Source organism: Crinia signifera, chromosome 1 (genome assembly GCF_055691185.1).
Source record: "Crinia signifera chromosome 1, ASM5569118v1, whole genome shotgun sequence".
Classification (NCBI taxonomy): Eukaryota; Metazoa; Chordata; class Amphibia; order Anura; family Myobatrachidae; genus Crinia; species Crinia signifera.
The window spans coordinates 49,695,862-49,712,775 of NC_139217.1; the positions used below are offsets into that span (position 1 = coordinate 49,695,862).

A 16,914-nucleotide genomic window follows, 5' to 3' on the forward strand; every position below is an offset into this window, starting at 1 on the left:
TGCGACGCGATGCGATGCGATGCGTATACGATCAAAAATCGGGCGCCCAGATAACTCACAAGTACCAACCGTTTTAAAAAAAATGGCTTTTTTAAAACGGTAAAGTGGCTCTGCACCTTTCAGACCGCACAGATTACCGTTTTAAAACGGTAAAAAATCGGCAAAATACCATTTTTTTTGTGCGGTCTGAAAGGGGCATTATTTAACTTAATATTTGTTTCTAAATTTCTCAGTGAGTAACATTTAGCCTAGGGGTGCCGCAAAATAATTCTGATGCTTCAGGGTGCTGTGATTAAAAAAAGTTTGGGTCCCGCTCATTACATATGCACGGGATGGGGGCCCTCTCATTAAATATGAACTGCGCTGGGTCGCGCTCATTAGATATGTACGGAGCGGGACCCGTTCATTACATATGCAGGAGGGCGGGAACCCGTTCATTAAATATGAACTGCGCTGGGTCCCGAGCATTAGATATCCACGGAGCGGGACCCGATCTTTACATATGCAGGGGGCGGGGACAACTCATTAAGTATGCACTGCGCTTGGTCCCGCTCATTAGATATGCATGGAGCGGGAACCGTTCGTTACATATGCAGGGGGCGGGGACCCGTTCATTAAATATGCACTGCACTGGATCCTGCTCATTAGCGGAGCGGGATCAGCTCAGTGCTCTCTGCTACCTGGTCGTTTGTCAGCCAGCGGTGCCCACCATATATGCAACATATACCGTAATATACCGTTTACAAAATGCGATGTAAAAGGGGGTTAACTTGCTCTGACATGTTTTAAGAAATGTTTTAAATACCGGATCTAAGCAGGTTTTGCGATGTGAAAGCAGTATTAGTTACATTTAGCTAAATAGCTATATATTATATAATATGCATCCATACAGCTTCATTTTATTTTGCAGTAGACTATAGTACTGTACTACTTACTTGTATCGGGCAGGTTGTATTTTTTTATTATTAAAATTAAATTTTTAATTAAAAAAGAAAAAATTGCATTCTTGAATTGATATTTGCAGAAAATAAATGACCTGCTGTGAAGGAAATAGCATTTTTGTTGCACTTGTTTGATACAGATTACTAAACACAGTGAAAGGTATACAAAAGTATTCAAGGGAATGATAGAGAAATGATCTTCTGCAAAATCCATTACAGTATCAATAAACTGCAAAGCCATGACTAAATCAATGACTAAAATGAAACAAAAACGTTCGTCAAGATCCGCTGACTAAAATTTGACAACAGACGAAAAAAAAAAAAAGAACAAAATGTGACATTTAAATTCGTCACATTTTAGGAAAGTGACTAAGACTAAACCTAAATTGAAAATCCCTGGTGAAATGAACACTGCTTTCTCCTCACTTTCAGCAGAGTGCCTGGCATGCATTCAGTATCGCGTTTAGCTGTTTCCCAGAAGCACTGAAATAAGTATTATGCAAACACTTGTCAGAAAGTGCGTCTGTCCAGATCCATTCTCTGACATTGATCCTCTGAACTACCAGCATCAGAGCAGATTGTACAGGCTATGAGAAAGTTTGTTAATGCATTACAATTAACGTCCATGTGTACAGGGCTGTAGCAGTCACTAGTTCTGTAGCTGTCTTGGTGACATATTAACCATAGGCTCGCATCTGTTATGCAATCTGGGTGGGATCTACTGCATTACAATATGCAATTAGCGCTGACCCCCGGCAGTGCTGTCTGCAGCCCATAGACTACAATGGGCTAACGCCATTTTAGAATGGCTATAGCCAGGTCCGGCAGCCACTGGAGGGCGCCACTTTGCAGCAGGGAGCAAAGAGGTGAGTGGCACCGGCGGCGGCCGACAACCCCCCCCCGGGAAATGACGCGGCTCATCACATGGCGCATCACCTTACACCCCCTGCCATTCCCCCCACCCCGGAACGCTGCGGCGGCCTGGCTCCGCAATCACTGGCACCCCCCGTGTACAGCGGCCAAGGGGGGAGGGGGGGGTGGTGGATGAGCACCGGAATCCTCCCCCCTCGGAATGCCTCAATCACCGTCACCCCCCCCTGTACAGTGGCTGGGTCACTACGGTGCCTTGCACTGACAATAGCCCTGGGACCAGATATGATGCTGCCCAATATTGATACATCAGGCAGCATCACCTCCCCCATAGAAACCTATGGGGCATGCTGCTGCTGGCAGGACAGGAGGGATAGCAGCAGGTATTGGAGATTCCTGCAGAGGTCCCTCCATGATACATAGGGGGAGGTGGTGTAGTAAATGGGCCCCTTAACCACCTTTTACCTTTTTTGTCTTGGCTATGTAGCCAGCACTGTCAATAGTAATTCATAAGACCTGTATTACTATAACCTCTCAAAGTGACTCGCTTACAATATATAAGATAATAAGAATTCTCAGTTAAACAGGACAAGTTATTGCTACAGTCTGAACTGGTTTTAGCAGATTCACTTAATTCAATCTGGATGTTTCACTGGTAAAAGCATAGACACAGAGTTTAACCAGTACCTGGACTTCACGAGGGTCTGTATTAGGAAGTTTAAATTAGATGATGGTCATTGACATCAGCGGTCATGTGATTGACATCAGCGGTCATGTGACTGTCCATTTAAATCTTCTGCAGAGGCATGCAACCTGTAACAGACAGAAGGAGCAGCTTCAGCAGCAGGACCCCAACAGGCACAGGTGGGCAAGCGGCAAGCAGCGTTTACCTGCTGCCTAGCGAACAGGTCTGAATCATGTATGTCTAGCCATTATTGGCTGCCACGTCTTCGTGTGTCCCCAGTTCATGTTATGCCACATTACAGTGCCCCAATTAAGCCTATGCCTCATAGTAGTGCCACCATATATTATAACCATACCTCCCAACTGTACCAATAAGGAAGTTGGAAGCCCCCCCCCCCCCAATCGCTCTCTACTCTGCTTAGCCAGGAACACAAAGAATAGGAGAGTCTAAAGCAGCGGTGGCCAAACCTGTCCTCAAGATCTACCACCAGTCCATGTATCTCAGGCAACCTGTAGATCTATAGTAGGAATGAATGCAGCATGTTTGACAATGTGACAGTTAGTAATGACTGTGCACCAGCTAGGGAGTCTGGGAAATGTGACAGTTAGTAATGACTGCAGCTGTGGTAAATGTGACAGTTAGTATTGACTGCAGCTGTGCACCAGCTAGGTGATCTGGGAAATGTGACCGTCAGTAATGACTGCAGCTGTGCACCAGCTAGGTGGTTTGGAAAATGTGGACTGTTGGTAAATCTCAAGGACCGGTTTGGCCACCACTGGTCTGAAGGAATAGGAAAGTCTAAAAGGTGAGCAAATCAGATGTGTTTGACATCCGATCCGATGTGCGGTCCTGTGCATATCGATGTCGGAGTTCAGACCTGTTGCACTTCTGACCTCTGGCTACTGGCAGCGGGGAATGTGGTGTTATGCGATGCATCACATGTCGCATGCGATCCTGCTGGGACCTTCACAGGCGGCTCAAAGGGGTTCTGCTGGCCATACACTACTGCCAGAAGTCACAGCAGTGTATGTCCACCTTAAGGACATTCCTGATGATTCACCAGACAGCGAGGAATAAAGAAACTCCTGGTGTCTATCAATGCAAACCAAATGTGCCCTGGGCTTTGGCATTTTTTGCACACTCTGAAGCTGGGTACACATATGTACAATCGTCGGGCCGTTCTTCCGTTCTGGGGACGAACGGCCGTTCGATTGTATATGTATGTACGCAGTCCCGATTCCTTCTGTGAGATCGATAAACGGCCAAAAACGCTCTTGGCCGTCCACGGTTGGTCGGTCGAAGGTTCTTTGCTGCTTAAAAATCATCCGACAGGACGGCTACATATCGGAACAAAAGTGCCGTGTGTACGCACGTTCGATCGATATGCAGCCCGTTCCTGCGATCATACTACCAAAACCTAAACGCCCATCTGGGTGTGTACGGTGGTACAATCTTTTTCTTGCGATTGTTTGGACGGGAGTACGTCGGACGTCGCAAGTAAAATTGGACAGGTGTGTACGCGCAGATCGGTCGTGGCTTTTGGACGGTCGAACGTGTATATGGTCGATCGAACGGTCGCAAGAAAAATGAGATTGTATATATGTGTACCCAGCTTAAGTCCTAGTTACAACTATAAAGATTAGTATTAGCATTGTGTCATCATTATAGGGGTACTTTTTATATATTTTTTTGTTTTTTACTGACAAAACTGGGTATTTATTGAAATGAATGGTCCGACTGCACACAAAACCAGCATTATTTTGACTGTCTGTAAATACCCTGTTTTGTTGTATCACTGTCCCCTTTGTAAAGCGCAACGGAATATGCTGCGCTATATAAGAAACTGTTAATAAATAAATAAATAAATAAATGAATATTTTATATTTATGGTATATACACTAAAAGTGCTGTCTCAATCTGTCAATGATTTGAGACAAGGAGAAACAAACGCATCCAATCCAACTTCACCCATACTGGGAAATGCAGAAGAAGTTATGTGATTAGATAAACAACAGCTGTGCTTACATATTGGCAATTTGATCTGAAAAGCTTAATTGTATGTTTCAGTAACACAATAGCTGGAATGAGGCATAAACGGAGCAAGTAAGAAGCCGAAATAATTGTACAAAAGTTGTGCATTTTGAGTCAGGCATATTAAGCAGAAGCGTTAATAATATTAATAATAATAATAATAATAATAATAATACATATACATTCTGCATAAAAACAGATGAATGGATTCAGCTTGGTGTCTCCCAGCTTGTACAGGTCTCTCGGGCTGAAGCTTTTTCAAAGAGTATTCCTATTGGGAATTCCTATTTCCTATATTTTTGTAATATTGTGTAAGTTGTTTTTCCTTGATAAACAGATTATTGGAGAAATATGAAATCTACTGGCCCGTGTTCAATGTAACGAGGGGGTTAAACGGTGGGGATCGCCAAAAACAAGCGACCCTCGCCATTTAACCCCCGTGCCGGCCGTTCACCCTATTTAATGTCAGATGCTGGGAGGATTCCCCCAAAAAGCTTGGCTCGGCTAATGCGGGGATCCCACTGCATTTAGCCGAGAGCCTCGCTGTTTTAGCGGCAGCATACACCGTTTCCAAGTCAATGCAAAAACCCAGCAAGGTGGAAATGGTGTGTGCAGGGGGTCAGTTGAATACTGTCTATGCGAGCTGTGGCAGCGACCAGTCAGCACTGCTCGCTGTCACAGCTTGCAAAGGTCATTGGGTACTTGTGTATTATCACGGCGCCCCCGATATTAAGTCGCACGATTTTTCATTGCATCGCATGCCATACACCCGATGCACAGCGATGCGATGCGATTTAAGCCCCCTATACGATTTTAAATTGTGTAAGCAATGTTGCAATGCTTACAATGTTAAAAGCACCCCCACGCCACCCCCAGTATAAACGTGAACCCGAAGCGTGGCGAGCGCTGCGAGCCCGCGAGGGGCGGCGGTATGCGTCATCCGACCGTTTCATACCCCCACTATCCACGTCGGCGTGGAGTTGATTGTATATAGCAGCAAGCCACCGAGCCCGAAGCGTGGCGAGCGACCGCGTATTACTTTACATGTCTTCCGCGTCCCCTCGCGGGGCTCGCTGCGCTCGCCACACTATATCGTATCGACTCCACGCCGACGTGGATAGTGGGGGTTTGAAACGCTCGGAGGACGCGTACCGCCGCCCCTGGCGGGCTCGCTTCGCTCGCCACTCTTCGGGTTCACGTTCATAGTGGGGGTGGCGTGGGGGTCCATTTAACATTGTAAGCCCCCATTAGGGTGCTTATACAATTTATAATCGCATCGCATCGCATTGTATGGCATTGTATGCCATATACAATGCCATCCAATTTTAACATTGTATGACATCGGGGGACATCGCGGAACATCGCATCGCATACCATCGCATGCCTTATGGTCTGCGATGCGATGGGCGCCGTGATAATACACAAGTACCGGTCATTGCATATACCCCTATGTGTGTTTTCATATGCTTGCAAATACAATGTGCAAACAAGAAAATAAAAGTATTTTACTTGTATGCTGGAAACAGGTGATGATATGATTCACCTGTGCATTAGCAACAGACCCAATAGAAATACAGAATTAATTAAATGACTGGTATAACAGGGCGCCCAGCCCAAAGCATGGATACTCCGTTGCGCTATGTAAGAAACTGCTAATAAATAAATAAAAGCTCCAGCCTGAGCGAAATGCGTTAGAGGACTCGTCGTCCCGGCACCGCTAAGTGGAGTTCTTCCACTTTTATTTTATCCCCTGCACCACAATTTCGCTGGATTCACCCCGGTCCATACAACACATTTGACCGTGGCAAGGCAGGACTATCCGACAAGTAAACCCATCTGGCAGAACACTGCTGAGCTGACGGGAAACAATCGGCCCAGTGCCGCGGGTGAGAGACGCGGACAGAACTCATTATGAAGTAATGGTAAACAATATACAAAAGTGCGGTCTGACTCACTTTGGGTCTATACATTTTTATCATATATTTTTTATATGCTTTAGATGTGATGCTACATGGGATTATTACTATAATTGCCTGGTATCAGTTATATAAAATAATATTTTTTTTTGTATATGTCATTCATTAGATATTGTATTTATTTTTAAGTTATGTGGCCATCTGTAATTCATATTTAATCTCCAAAATGTTATTTTAATAAACTAAGATTATTATACTATACTGTTTTGAATGGTGATTCAGTTCTTCATGCACCCAGATAATATTAGCGCAGTATTTAATTGTTACACTTTCCAAAAAAACAAATGGAGGCACACTGGCGCTTTCTAACGTAACGTTACTTCCCTTCTAATATATGTTTATGTATTCTCTTTTTGCATGGATACAACATCTATGAAAACGTGCATATGAGGATACAACGTGATTCCCTGGAAGAACTTTTGTGAACACCATACATTAGAAGGGAAGTAACGTTACATGTTAGAAAGCGCCATTGTGTTTCCATTTGTTTTTTTGGAAAGTGTATATGTTTTTTTGAGGAGAGGTGTCTCCTTGGGCCTTATTTTGGTTCATTCTTTCTGACAAAATCCTTCTTAGATGGGCAAAACCATGTGCACTGCAGGTGGGGCAGATGTAACATGTGCAGAGAGAATTAGATTTGGGTGGGGTTTTACTTCAAAGTGAGATCTATATTGCAGTGTAAAAATAAAGCAGTCAGTATTTTCCCTGCACAGAAACAAAATTACTCACCCAAATCTAATTCTCTCTGCACATGTTACATCTGCCCCCCTGCAGTGCACATGGTTTTGTCCATCTAAAGGTGCGTACACACGGGGCAATTTGATCTCTGGCAATATATTGCTAGCAATATATTGCTCAGCAATCATATTGCCCCGTGTCCCGTTTTCATCTGCGACCATCTCTGGTCGCAGATGAAAATTTAAACACTGCTGGGTGAAGAGGCAGGGGATGTCGCTGGTCGGAGGAGCATGTTCCTCCGACCAGCGACCGTTCAGGGGCTGAAAACGGGAGCGCGCACCCAGCGATTTATCGCTGGTGTACAATCACTGGCAATATGGTCGCTCAGCGACCATATTGCCAGCGATTTCAGCCCCTATCGCCCCCGTGTGTACACAGCATAAGAAGGATTTTGTCAGAAAGAATGAACCAAAATAAGGCCCTTTTTCATTTGTTGAGGCTACATTGGCTGCTGCGCCAGAAGGTGGTCCACTTTCCTATTTCTCTAGTATTTAATTGTTGTCTAAAATGATTCCAAAAAAATGTTTTTTTTTTTTATTATTATTTTTGTAACTTTTTTTATTGTGTTTCAAAAAACATAAAACAGACAAACAGACGGATTGGGTATGAAATACCGATCGTCAAAATCCCGACGGTCAAAATCTCGACAGCTATTGACCGACGGTCAAAATCCCGACAAGGTCAAAATCCCGACAAGGTCAAAATACCGACAAGGTCAAAATACCGACATATAGAATGTAGACAGGTGAAACATTCAACATAACTTTCGGTCGACATGTTGCGACTTCGACATGGGTTTTTTCACAGTTTTTGGACTCGAATGTCGACACAGTGCTTCGGGCATGGTGCATCGCTACGCTCGGAACACTATTTTATTCTCCCACCATGCCCTAGTGGATGGTAGGGCATGAAATACCGCCTGTCGGCACATGTCAGGTCAAAAAACAGTGAAAAAACCCATGTCAACCTCGCGACCTGTCGACCGAAAGTCTTGTTTACTTTTTCACCTGTCTACATTCTATATGTCGGTATTTTGACCTTGGCGGGATTTTGACCATGTCGGGATTTTAAATGTCGGTATTTTGACCTTGTCGGGGTTTTGACCGTTGGTCATTGGTTTGTCGGGATTTTGACCGTCAGGATTTTGACTTCATCGCATATAGACAATACATTATCTAGTATTAAAGATGTGAATTACATTTCTCATATAATAGCAAAGGTTAAATACAAAAGCACGAAATAACATATATTCCGGTCATATCAGATAAAAAGGAAAAAGAGAAAGAAAAAGAAGATAATAAAAAAAAAATAATCTAAAAAAAAACTGTTAACTGTGAGTGTTTGGATTAAAAAAAATAGAAGGATTTAATCTCAGGACGCATGCATACTATGGGCCATGAACACATGCGCAGTCTAGCGATTATTGCGAAGTTTCAGCCATGCGGTCAGGTCTGCATAACCCCCAGAGTCAGTATTCCAACTGCGCAAGCATTGTATTCTCACTTTGGGGCCGACTCTGGATCACTCGTAGAGATCCGAATTCGGACCCAGTCCCGATGGTCGGGTTCTGCGCATGTGCGTGCCTGCGTTCGGCCGGGCAGCGTTTCAGCGCTCGGCAAGCAGAGAATTACAGAGCCAACCTGAATTAGGCCCTTTATGCAGAGCCCTTTTTACAAATGAAAGGAGCAGAGCGTGTTTAATTACATAGAAATCAACACAGAAATAGACGTAATTGACAGGACTGCAAACACAGGTTCATTTGCTGTAGAAGGAAAATGTTTCAATTTTCAAAACATTTCTAATCTCATTAATATTCCGCCCTTATCCGCTCTCTAGAAGTGACTCTGCTAAAAGCTGGAGAATTAATTGGAGAACAAAGCTTTTCATTTTGCTGCACATTTATCTCAATATTTCGGCAGCGTTGCCTGGCTACACACAGGAGCCTAATGTAATATTACGGTACTTGTTTCCTAGCACGGCGCCCACTACTCCATTTACGTAGTGGGCTATTCAGGGTAAGGAAATCGCATCGCATGCCATTAAGAGAGAGAAAGTTAGGGGCTTAGTCATCATCTATTATGAGCCCATTATTAATGGGTCCATTTATTATTATAGACCTGACAGAGTTTGCCTGCAGGAACCTGCCCCTGAGTTTCCTATGGGAAGGAGATCTGCCTCCTCTGCACTGCAAGCAGGGGCGGATTGGCCCACCGGGAAACCGGGCCGTTTTCCAGTGGGCCGGCACATTTTAGATCATAAGTGGCCGCTCACCCTCCCTATCTCCGTGCTGGGCCACGGCCGCAGCACTATGCCCTAATTAAAGATGGCCGCGGCCATCCTCTGTGGCTCCCAGAGATAAAATGGCCGCGGGAGGGCTGGTGCGCATGTGCGAGCACACACAGCTGCTCCCGTGGTCTGGAGGAACTATGGCAGCGCTGCCTGCCCACGTGATGCTCCCCAGCAGCAGCAGCAGCGTGCAGGAATGTTTCGTTCGCTGGGCTGGGGAGCAGGATCTGACGGGCAGCGGCGGCAGCAGCAGGCAGCCAGCACCAGACTATATATATGCATACCCTCCAACATGACCCATTCCATTAGGTACAAAATGTTCTGTTCCTGGACTTCCCTGCCAGTGGCAGTTACAGATGTGAGCCTGCAGCACAGTCCAATATTCAAAAAGGGGAGCCACACCTAATGCCACTCCAAACATCACTGTCCTGGACTCACTGGCAGTTAATGTGACCCCCCCTCTTTCAATATTGGACTGTGCTGGAGCCTCACCTCTGTAACTGCCACTGGCAGGGAAGTCCAGGAACAGAGCATTTTGTACCTAATGGAATGGGTCATGTTGGAGAGTATGTATATATATATCGATATAGATATATATCTATATATCTATATATCGATATTTCATCAGGACAACCAGAAACATAGAAAATACACAATTTATACTTACATGTCAGAAGAACAAACAAACACATGATACCCGGCCAGCTCCCACGCCGCCGCGTCCTCCAGGCCGCCTTAAGATGACGTCACATAGTGACTGGGGTGTGCCTCACTGGCATGCGCCAGGACGCTGCCTCGTTGCTGTGCTGCACGTCAAGCTCAGGCAAAGATGCCAGGCGTTACTATGGTAACACTGGCTGACAGTAGCAGGAGGCGGAAATGTATTGGCCGTAACTTCACTGCGGAGTACAGCGCATAATGTTAAGTCTGACTATCTCTGCCACGGCAAACTTAACATTATGCGCTGTACTCCGCAGTGAAGTTACGGCCAATACAATACATAGATTGTAAGCTCCACTGGGGCCGGGACTGATGTGAATGTTCAAATATTCTCTGTAAAGCGCTGCGGAATATGTGTGCGCTATATAAGAAACTGTTAAGAAATAAATATATATATATATATATTTATATATATTTACAGTATGCCTTTGATATAGGACCTTTTTTGTTTGATTCGGTCCCCGCGTGTTCGCACGGGGGACCAATGGTGTGCGTCTGCGTGTATGCAGACACAGGGGGCCTTATTCTAGCTCACTCTTTCTGACTAAATCCTTCTTAGATGGACAAAACCATGTGCACTGCAGGTGGGGCAGATGTAACATGTGCAGAGAGAATTAGATTTGGGTGAGTTATTTTGTTTCTGTGCAGGGTAAATACTGGCTGCTTTATTTTTACACTGCAATATAGATCTCACCTTGAAGTAAAACCCCACCCAAATCTAATTCTCTCTGCACAAGTAACATCTGCCCCACCTGCAGTGCACATGGTTTTGTCCATCTAAGAAGGATTTTGTCAGAAAGAGTGAACTAGAATAAGGCCCAGGGTGCGTGCACCCATGGTGAACATTCTGTTTGTCGGGTGCACACACCCAGGACAGTGGGCGGGGTTGAAGAAGGGCAGGGAGTGCCGGGCAGCCCCATTACCATATGCGAACACAGAATGTTTCATGCGCGTTTTCATGGTAATGAGGCAATGTCGCAGGTGAGGATTATATGTGTGCTTTACAGCAAGTGTTCCTATGAAGTGTATTCAATGCCCTTAGTGCGAACTATGACAGAGAGCAGTGCCGATAGCTCACCGTCATGGCTCAGGCTCGCCCTCAGTATTTAACCAACCCCCCTTCACTCGCCGTTTCCACCTCGCTGATTCTTTTCAGCGAGGTGGAAATGGTGAGTGCGGCCATCAAAAAGGCAGAGCTCGCCACAAAATGCAGTGGGTTTGCTACATTTGCGACAAACCTCGCTATTCCGGGGAATCATCACCGTGCTCTGACAGCGAGGCCCTGGAACAGTGAAGGCCATGCCCTCACACCTACGGCACGCGCATATATTCCTTTCACCGCTGCCAAAGTTGTGAGGTATGCATTAGGTGTTAGGGGCATTGCAATGTGTGCCATAATGTGTCAGAGGCATTACAATGTGCAGCAGCATAGTATCAGTATCATAGGCATTGTGGTGTTTGGCATTATGTGTCAGAGGAATTGCGGTCTTTGGCATAATGTGTCAGGCATTACAGTGTGCAGCATATTGTCTCGAGTAGCTCATGCTCAACTAAGGTTGGAGACCACTGTATTAGTGCAATGTAGCTGTTTATTATGTCATGTCCATTTATCTCAGGGTTGCCGACCCTCCCGGAATTCCCGGGAGTCTCCCGAAATCGGGTCCCCCTCTCGGCCCCCCCCCGGAAGGGTGGGCAACCGTCCCGGAATCTGGGGGACCCCCCTGAGCCCCCCGAATCGCGAAATGCCGCAATCTGCGGGTCTCAGAGGAGGGGGCGGAGCTAAAAAGGCACAATCGTGTCGTTTTAGCCCCCCCCCCCCTCCATGGAGATCAGTAATTTCTCCTATTTCCCGTAATGGGGGTGGGGCTTAATGATGTCACAGTCAAGCCCCGCCCCCGATCGGGTAAGGAAAGTCTCCTCTCCGGGCTTCTCCCGGAGAGGAGCATTTAAAAGTCGGCAACCCTGGTTTATCTGGTAGTTGCCAAGTAACAGAGTCTGTGATGCCGTCCACTTTTGGTGAGGTCTGATGACGTCACCGAATGAACACGCCTGCTGAGAGTGGGAAGTTTGGTGATGGAAAGGGCCTCTCATAGCTGTGGTGAAGAGAGCATCCTTCCCTGTTAACAGACCCCGCCTCTCAGCAGACCCCGCCCCCTATTAGGGCTGCTTCCAAAAATTTCCCGGGCTGGTTTTCCAACCCAATCCGCCCCTGACTGCAAGCCATGCACATGTATGAACTCGGGTCAAGCATGCATAGACAAAGAGGTGACAAGCCCTGTTATCAGGGAACAAAGCCTCCTCCTGATTGGATAACAGTTGCACTTATTGCATTAGAAATTCAGTGGTAGCCAACCCTAGCCCTCGAGAGCTACCAACAGTTCACATTTTCCAGACAACCTAGCTGCTGCACAGCTGCACTCATTAATCACTGACACATTTTAAAAGATCCACAGATGGAGCTAATTAGCTCACTTGTGATAAACTCCACACAGTCATAGGCATTCATCCACACTTACACCACTTATCTATGAAATAATGACGCGTACAACTGAATTGGGCTTAAAGGGGACGGCTTATTTATTTTGAGCAGGGGCGTCCTATTTGAAACTAACTGAAATTTACGTCCCTGCTCTAACTAAGGTGGCGGGCAAAGATCGGCATGGCAATAAAACACATCAGCTGGTAAAATAAAAAAGTAATGAAAATAATAAACTCCGGATCCAAGGGCCTCCTGCCCTTTTTCCTAGGACCGGCCAACTGCCAGCGTCCTTGGCAACAGACAACTTTATATGCAGACTTTTCCCAAAGGGCCATCTGCCCTTAAGGCCAGGGGTTGACCTTCTGCCTCTGCCCCTGACCTCGCATATATCACTAAGGCAGAGCTCACCACTCTGCCCGAGCCAGAAAAATTGGGCCACCTGCCCTGACACACAAACTGTCCGCAAAAATTTTGCCTATCCGAAGTAAATGATTGTTAAGGACCAGATGTGGGCCCACCTGGATCGGTGATGCCCACATCTCGACACCAACCACCAGCTAAATGTAAATACCGCTAGAATTTAAACTACCGTTCTTTCCGCCACAATAAGCCGACAACACTAAAGAGAAAAAACTGCCAAAGAAAAACTCCTAAAATTAAATAAATCTAATTAATGGGGCGGGAGGGAGGGCAACGATTCCAGAAGAAAGAGGCAGAATTTTCTGGAAGCAGGATCATCTATCCATCAATCCACGCCTCTAACTTCAATCCAGCCTATCAATGATCTACATGCAAATCAGCCACCTGCCAATCAAGCAAGCCAAGCCCCCCAGCCCGACTTCAGTGTGCAAGCTAAGGATTCCTGCCATAGCCTGGTGAGTTTATGCTGTTTTCAGCCAGACAAGCTGTCTTCTACAGTCTTTCTGTGAGGAGACCTGCAAAACATGCACTGTTGGTAGCTCTCGGGGACTAGGGTTGGCTACCCCAGCATTAGATCCTCCTTACCTGCACCACTCACCTGTGATTATGAAAGTTGTCCAGCAGGGGTCACTGCTCTCACACCACTACTATTGAACAACTCACTCACGGTTTTCAGAAATGCAAGTTAGGGTTTATGCATGGGTTCCCTTTTGTGTATTTCACCTTGCCATCCTTGGGGGAAGGGGGGGAGGTGAGCATGCTGAAATGTAGGTGCAGGCAGTCGATGACACCCCAATAGGGCTACAACAGAATAATAGAACAGCTACGTGGAGCGCCATAAGCTTGCTGATGGCATTCCTACTCCCTGCAGTATGGCACATAAGGTAAATTTGGGGCACAGTGTGACATACAGTGACAACGGGTCTGAGTCATAGGGTCGACCGAACTTAGATGAACAGTCATTGTCACTGTAGGTCGACACATGAACTGAGTTGACGTGCATTTAATCGATAAGGTCATTAGGTTGACACAAGCATTAGGTGAACATGAAAAAGGTCAACATGAATTTTCCCTGTTTTTTTTTCTCTTAAGTCGACATGGACGCCGTATAAGTGTCCCTACGCTCCGCACACTATTATATTCTTATTCTATACCCACTTGGATAGTAAAGTACGAAAAAAAAAAAACCAAGCCTGAGAACCTCATGTCGACTTTTTCCATGTGGACCAAATGCTTGTGTTGACATAATGACCATGTGGAGCTAATGTATGTCGACCTAAACACGCACTATAAGTATACGCACCACCTTAGTGGTAAGGTTTATATAGAATACATATAATAAATGCGATGGCATGTTTTATGTGACAGATGGCGAGCGTAAACACTTATAGATCTGTGTGTTTTGAAACCCCCCAAAAACAGTAGATTGCCAACGCTACAACGGATGAATAAGATTGTACGAAGATCATAAATAAGTTGCCCCAGGGACCCATCATTTTAAAAACTTGGGGTCCTACTTCATACATATATATTTATTAATTTTGACAATATTACATATTGCCCTTTAACATGCCATCAGACCTCCCAACTAGCCCCATAAATGCACCTGAGACCTCCTCAAATTCCATCCAAACTTCCCAACATGACCCTTAAATGTGGTTCAGATGTTCACACATGCTATCAGACCACCCAAAATACCCTTACATTCACCTTAAACCATCTCAAATGCCATCAGACCCCTACACATGCAAGACACATTCACATACCCCAAATATTAAATTAGAACCCTCCACATGCCCCTCATATACCACCAAACTACTCTGCCTGCCCCTTATATGCCATCGGTTCCTCCACATTTCATCAGACACCTCCACATCCCCTAACATGCTATCAGATCTTTCCACATGCCCCTGATATGGTAACACACTTATTCCCATAAAGGAATTCTCTTTAGTCAGACTAAGTAAGAAACCATTACTATCCAAAGAAACCCCCAAAACTTTGCACATATTTCGGGTGAAATATGGCCTTAAGTGTCCCCAGTCCCACCCCAAGGAGCACAATAAATTGACCATACCACACCAGGCAGCAGAATGAGTTAATAGCAATTAGAAGAATGACAGGACTCCAGAATGGCACCTCTACCAAACAGCCTTATGCAAGACTCAGGGGTAGATTTATGAAGCTCGGTGAAGGGATAAAGTGGAAGTGATAAAGTGTCTGGTTTTTATCATCGGCCAATCAGCTCCTACCTGTCATTTTTCAAACCAAGCCTGTAACTTCACAGTTAGGAGCTGATTGGCCGGTGATAAAAACCAGACACTTTATCACTTCACCGAGCTTAATAAATCTGCCCCTCAATTCTTGTTGTCCAGCTCCCACTCCCTGATTGCCTGTGAAAAGCTTTCTGATCACCGCATGCAATGGCGTACCAACATTTTCATTCCATCTATCAAGCAATAGACCTAACTTTGGCAAGGAATTAGGTAAAAGGAAACTGACAATATGAGGCATTGCTATGTCCAGTTGAGGGTATGACTGGGACCTAAGGTGGCATTTTTTAGGATGGTTAATGAAGCCGTACGCACATCCAGGGCAGTAGAGAGCCTGGCTGGGCTTGAAGGGTGTGGTATGGGACTCCGACAGTCGGGATCCCGACAGTCATTATCCCGACTGCCCGGAGTCAGACAGCATGGCGAGCGCAAAAAAGCCCCTTGTGGGCTCGCTGCGTTCACCACGCTGCGGGCACGGTGGCTCGCTACGCGAGCCACCTATTCTATTCTCCCTCTATGGGGGTCGTGGACCCCCACGAGGGAAAATAGCGGGTGTCCGTCGGGCACCCGGCTGTCGGCATTTTGACAGTTGGGATCCCGACGTCGAGTAAATGACTGTCGGGATCCCGACTGTCTGGAACCCGTCCGGCACCCGAACCTGAACTCCCTGTCATTAAGAAGGGCTGCTATCTGTCAGTGGGCTGCTGCTCCATCGCAGCCAATGCAAGTAGAGACTAGATCCCCTTCAGTTTTGATTACAGGATGTGATGTTCATTGAGTGGGGAAGTTGTTAGATGCCCTCACAACGTTTTTTTTGGTGATGTAGTGTGGTATGTAGGAGGATGTAGTATAGTGATGTAGTTCAGCGTGTAGGGGGCTGTAGCATAGTGATGTAGTGCGGCCTGTAGGGGATGCAGCATAGTGATGTAGTGTGGTATGTAGGAGGATGTAGCATAGTGATGTAGTTCAGCGTGTAGGGGGCTGTAGCATAGTGATGTAGTGCGGCCTGTAGGGGATGCAGCATAGTGATGTAGTGTGGTATGTAGGAGGATGTAGCATAGTGATGTAGTTCAGCGTGTAGGGGGCTGTAGCATAGTGATGTAGTGCGGCGTGTGGAGGGATGTAGCATAGTGATGTAGTGCGGCGTGTGGAGGGATGTAGCATAGTGATGTAGTGTGGCGTGTAGGGGGATGTAGAGTGGTGATGTAGTGCGGCATGTGGGGGGATGTAGCATAGTGATGTAGTGCGGCCTGTAGGGGATGCAGCATAGTGATATAGTGTGGTATGTAGGTGGATGTAGCATAGTGATGTAGTGCAGCATGTAGGGGGATGTGTAGCGTGGTGATCTAGTGTGGTATGTAGGAGGATGTAGTATAATGATGTAGTGCGGCCTGTAGGGGATGTAGCGTAGTGATGTAGAGGGATGTAGCATAGTGATGAAGTGCGGCGTGTGGGGGGATGTAGCGCAGTGATGTTGTGCCGCATTTGGGGGGAT

The 16,914-nt window shown here is 46.0% G+C and overlaps 1 long non-coding RNA gene across 1 annotated transcript in view; it reads right to left on the bottom strand.

The window, feature by feature from the left end:
- Positions 1 to 16,914, bottom strand: part of LOC146011477 (uncharacterized) — a 150,396-nt gene that overhangs the window by 5,786 nt on the left and 127,696 nt on the right. The window contains exon 3 of the long non-coding RNA XR_014444947.1: positions 2,499 to 2,624. This is a non-coding gene — a long non-coding RNA (uncharacterized LOC146011477). The remainder of the gene's footprint in view (positions 1 to 2,498; positions 2,625 to 16,914) is intronic.